The sequence below is a fragment of the Neofelis nebulosa genome, chromosome 6 (assembly GCF_028018385.1).
Source record: "Neofelis nebulosa isolate mNeoNeb1 chromosome 6, mNeoNeb1.pri, whole genome shotgun sequence".
Lineage (NCBI taxonomy): Eukaryota > Metazoa > Chordata > Mammalia > Carnivora > Felidae > Neofelis > Neofelis nebulosa.
The window spans coordinates 27469474-27475657 of NC_080787.1; positions in this window are offsets into that span (position 1 = coordinate 27469474).

Sequence of the window (6184 nt, forward strand, 5' to 3'; positions counted from 1 at the left end):
TTATTTATTTTTAGAAAGAGAGAGAGAGAGAGCAGGTGAGGGGCAGAGAGAGAGAGAGTGAGAGAGAGAATCCCAAGCAGTTTCTATGCTATCAGTATGGACCCTGACCAGAGGCTCAATCTCATGAACCATGAGAATAAGACCTGAACCAAAATCAAGAGTTGGATGCTCAGGAGACTGAGCTGCCCAGGTGCCTCATTTTGACATTCATTTCTAAGTTTGTAAGTAACCTATTTCTTTTTTTTTTTTATTATTTGGAAATTAAGTATTTAACTCATACGTGGAATACAAAGACTTTGTTCTCTATTTACCCACTTGTTCCCCAGCACATAATTCATCTTATCCATTATGCCAATATAATTAAATTATAATTTTAGTTAGCTAATTATTCAGAGTTTATTATGACAATGGATGCTGAATCATGCAATATACAGTTATTTCTTTCTGTTATATCTTTTTGTTTTCCCTAGAGTTAATAATTGCCTTCTTATTTCATTTGCTTATTCTATATACTTGTCACCAATTCATTGCCAACTCTTTCAATATGTTCACTTTCATCTTCTTAAAGGAATTTCTTCTGGATTTTCTGGTCACCTCCAAACTGGACTGGTTGCTCTATACACCAGTGACATATCTGTCATCCTTAGTTTTGCCTTCACCTGTTATCCTGGCTAATTCCTTCACCTTTTGCCTTGCAAATCTAAAAAAGTCTTCATTCTACCGTCTCATTTAGTTGATAGTTGAGTATAAAATTCTAGGTTTCAAAACATTTTACTATAGAATTGGAGGCTTTGCTTCATTACCTTTTGGCCTGTTACATGAAAACTTTTTTTTTTCTTCTCTCTCTCTTTTAAAGTTTGTATTCTCTGTCCCTAGTGTTCTGAAATATCACAACAGTGTGCTTTGTTTAGATCTATTTTGCTTCCTCCTAGGAGACTTGGTGGGTCCCTTTTAATCCAGAAACTTTTGTCTTTTGGTTTTGGGAGATTATTCTTGAATTATTTTGCTGGTGTCTTCTCTGTTTCTTTTTTTGCAATTCTGGACCAATTTTCTAATTTTTTTTTTCCTACTTCTTTCTCTTTTGCTTTTCTTTCTGGGAATTTTTCTCATCCTAGTTTTCTATTTTAACAATCTTATTTTAATTTCCAAGAGTAATTTGAATACTCTTCTTTTATAGATTTTTGTTTTTTAAAAACTGAATACTGTTTTCCACTATCTCTCTAGGGATATTAATGATGATTTGGGGTGGGGGGATGTTTTCTCTTTCTAGTTTGTTTTGGTCTCTGGCTTTCAAATTGACATATTTTGTTGACTCTAAGACCCTTCATGCTAGTGCTTTCTTGACATTACAAGAAAGCATTCATGAAATGATTTGGTACTGCCTCTTGGCTGACAGTGATTGCAGAATACCATCGATTTGTAAGGTCTATCTGGACTGTAGAAATGTTCATTCAGAGATGTCCTTAGAATCAATGAAACAGGGTAAACATTTTCCTCAAAGATCTGGGGATCCTTGCCACTCTGCCCATAGTTTAAGAGTGTACCCAAAAGATTGTTTGGAGTATTCTCTCTGTGATAGTGATGATGGTGATGGTGATGGTAATGGGTTTACTGACAGTGGACTCTATTGTAAGGTGTTTTGGCTTGGCTGATTTGTTAGGAAATCCTATGATGATGATTTTCTCTTGGGATGTTTGGATTCTCAAGAGAAGAGTTTTGAATCTCTGCATGGAGGTTGTAAACCTGGCTGCCAGCCTTCTGAGGGTCAAGAAGAGAAGGAAGGCTATGGTCCCAGGTGTTAAATGTGTACACTTTTGCTTAGTTCTTATCTTCTATACAGTTTCCCTGTTCTTACTTCTGATTGGTGTTCTTTAGTCCAGATATGTGCAGTTTTATCTCTCTAGTGGGGAAAAAATCTCCAGCCCTTTTCCCTTTGTGGACTTGTAAGGAAAGCTGGTGGTGGCTAAGTGCTTTTCAAAAAACTTTCAACCAAACCTTCTGTTTTCAGCCCTTTTTCTCTGCTTCCAAAGAAAACTAGTTCTGCCAACTCCTGAGCCTGTTGAAGGTGTATGATGTGAATCAGGCTGCCCACTTGTTTTCCTTATTGTTGGTTCAGGTTAGCTAAACCAGTCTCCCCCTGTCACCCCTTTTTTCTATCCTTTTGGGTCTATGCCTTAAAAATCACCTACTGTTGCTTTATTTTGGTTTTAGGAGGAAGTGGAGATAAATATTAACATTAAATAAGCCATTTTTAACTGAAAGTCCTCACTTAGTTTTTAACTCTAAATAAGAGATTTAAGTTCAATTCCGAACATTTGGAAAACAATGAAAAATACAAAGGGAAAGACATAACCCATAATATCACCAGTAGAGATTACCAAAGTTAACATCATTACACATAAGTCTAAATATTTGTGATAAATTCTTAATTTTGGAAATGATGAGTAAAACACCATGCTTACTTTAAAGACTTTTGACATATACTGCCAGGTTGACCCATACAAGAATTATTCCCATGTACAATTCAACCAGCAGCATAGAACACCTATTTTTAAAAATATTATCATCAAAACTATAGCTATTATTTTTAAGCTATTATTTTTGCCAATCTTATAGGCAAAAAAAAGGGTCTTTTTAAAAGACTTTTTGCCTTTCTCGATCCTAGTGACTTTAGGTCTTGTAATACCTATAGTCCTATAAAATCTGATATGAATTGTCAATTTGTATTTCTTCTTTTATGAATTACATTTTTCATTTCCTTTGCTTATTACCAACTTGCACTTTTATCTTATTGATTCATAAGAACTCTATATATTAAGGCTATTGATTCAGTACTTAAATAATTTTCCATTTGCCTTTCAATTTTCTAAATATCTTTTTCATTTTGTGCTGTTTAGCAATCGATGCTTCCTTTTACATTTTTTTTTTTATTCTGTGCTTACCCACATGATCTTCTAGCTCTTATATGGTTCTATAAGGCATGAAATGAGGCTCTAATTTTAGTTTCTCTTTATATATTTACCAATTATCTCAGCAATATTTATTTAAAATATATTGTCATGTTGATTTGCAAAGCTGGAGGCATCACAATTCCAGACTTCAAGTTATATTACAAAGCGGTAGTGATCATAACACTATGGTACTGACACAAAAATAGACACATAGATCAGTGGAACAGAATAGAAAACCTAGAAATTAACCTACAACTCTGTAGTCAATTAATCTTTGACAAAGCAGAAAAGAATATCCAATGGAAAAAGGACAGTCTGTTCAATAAATGGTGTTGGAGAACACGGGACAGCAACATACAAAAAAAATGAAACTGGACCACCTTCTTACACCACACATAAAGATAAATTCAAAATGGATTAAAGACCTGAAAATGAAACAGGGAACCATAAAAATCCTAGAGGGGAACACAGGCAGTAACCTCTTTGACATTGGCCATAGCAACTTCTTTCTAGATATGTCTCCTGAGGCAAGGGAAACAAAAGCAAAAATTAACTATTGGGACTTCATCAAAATAAAAACCTTCTGCACAGCAAAGGAAACAATAAACAAAACTAAAAGGCAACCTATAGAATGGGAGAAGATATTTGCAAATGACATATATAATAAAGGGTTAGTGTCCAAAATATATACAGAACTTATAAAACTCAACATCCAAAAGATGAATAATCCATTTAAAAATGGACAGAAGACATGAATAGACATTTTTCCAAAGAAGCCATACAGATGGCCAACAGACACATGAAAAGATGCTCAACATCACTCATCATCAGGAAAATGCAAATCAAAACTACAGTGAGATATCACTTCACACCTGTCAGAATGTTTAAAATCAGCAACACAAGAAAGAGGTTTTGGTGAAGATGTGGAGAAAGGGGAATCTTGCACTGTTGGTGGGAATGCAAACTGGTGCAGCCACTCTGGAAAACAGTATGGAGGTTACTCAAAAAGTTAAAATTAGAACTACCTTAACATCCGGTAATTGCACTACTAGGTGTTTGCTAAGTGTACATCAACTGAGGAATAGATAAAGAAAAGCTGGTATATGCACACAATGGAATGTTACTCAGCCATAAAAAAGAATGAAATCTTGCCATTTGCAATGGGATTGATGGAGCTAGAGAGTATAATGCTGAGCAAAATAAGTCAGTCATAGGAAGACAAACATCATATGATTTCACTCATATGTGGAATTTAAGAAACAGAACAAATGAGCAAAGGGGGGAAAAAGAGAGGCAAACTGAGAAACAGACTCATAACTATAGAAAATAAACTGATGGTTACCAGAGGGGAGCTAGGTAGGGAGACGGGTTAAACAGATGATGGAGATTAAGGAGGGCACTTGTGAGAAGCATCAGGTGTTGTATGGAAGTGTACACCTGAAACTAATATTACACTGTATGTTAATTAACTAGAATTTAAATAAAAACTTCAAAAATATATTATCACATAGATTTGAAATGTCACTTCTATTGGGATCTGTTTTAGAAAAAAGACCATAAACCTCCCAATACTCCATGCTTCCCTGTCAGAACAAGTGAGTTCCCTTTTCTTTCTGAGTCTCTATTTCTTCATCTGTCAGCGATATCAGGGAATTGCATTATTCTTGCTGTTGCTGTTTTGTAGCCAGATATTCTCTCTCTCTCTTTTTTTTTATGTTTATTTTTTATTTTTGAGAGAGTGAGAGCAAGTGGGGGAGGTGCAGAGAGAGAGGGGGACAGAGGATCCGAAGCCAGCTCCACACTGACAGCAGAGAGCCCAATGTGGGGCTCAAACTCTTGAACTTGAGATCATGATCTGAACTGAAGTCGTACACTCAACAAGTTAGCCACCCAGGTGTCCTGTGACCAGATTTGCTCTTATTCATTAATTTCACAAACCTATATTGGCCTGCTATAGTGCCAGTGTTTATGCTAGACATTGGGAATACAAAAGAAAATCAGGCAAGTCCCCTGTGGTAGTCACTGCAGTAAGCCAAAGACAGAGTTGTCTGGGAGTAATTCTGTCTTAGGACAGATCTTTGCTATGCAGGAAAATGCAGGATTATAGAGTTCGGAAGACATTGAGCAAAATGGTTAATGGCAGCTGTTTCTGGGGTGTGATCATAGTTGAATTTTGATTTCTTCTTTTCTGTGTTGCTTGTATTTTCTACAAGCATACACATTTTTGTGAAATCGTTATTGTTTTTGTTAAATGAATCTCAGTTTCACAGAGTTGGCTTTCTTGTAATCCTTGGTTCATAATGCTCTCTTGGGTCCCACGTTCCCTTTATGAAAAGAAAACAAGGAGAAGTGATCTACAGAGGTTAGCGCATACCCAAGGGAGGTAGGCTTTCTAGAGAACGTGACAGGAGGGTGTTTCTGGGGTAGACACATTGGGGGTGGTGTGAGGGTCCAAGGTACAGCAGCTTGGAACAATGTGGCCTTTGGGGAGTTGTGAGTAATTCAGCTTGTCAGGAGCTGAGGTTGTAAACGGGAGTGACCATGTGTTATCTGGTGTATGTAGAGAACAGTGGAAATGAATAATTTTAAGGCTATGAGAATTTGCATGTCTAAGGATCTTATATATCCAATTAAACCAGTCCTTTGGGGCATTTTCTCACAAATAGAGGATTAGAGAGTCATCCTATTAAAAAGTGTAACTTTTAAATATATCTCTGATATTAACACCAGAGAAATAAAGACTTGAAGCTAAGGAACCCTTAGGTGAAATAAACAGTATAAATAAATGCATAGTTACATGAATTATTAACAAAATGAGGACGTTTACAAAGACCACCTTTCTGTCCAGAATTATCAGTTTCTCCCTCACTACTACATTCTTTCCCAGGGACTGGCTGACGTGTCTTTGACTCCATGCCTCTCTAGTTACCACTTCATTACTCTACTCTCCCTACCAGAGAAATGATACCATATTGTCTGCTCCACTTTTCCACCTTTCCTTCTCTCTGGAATCCTTTCATTCAGGCTTTCAGCCCCATTATACCACTGAAAATCTTAGCAAGGACCCGTGTCTTGCCAAGTCCCATGGTGCATTGCCGTCCTCTTTTTGCTGTGTCTTTCAGCAATATTCGGCAAGGTTGACCACTACTTCCTTTTGGAAACATATCTCTGAGCTTTCATTCCCTTCCATTCTTCTGGATTTCCTGCGACCCCATTAGCTGCTCCTTCCCAGT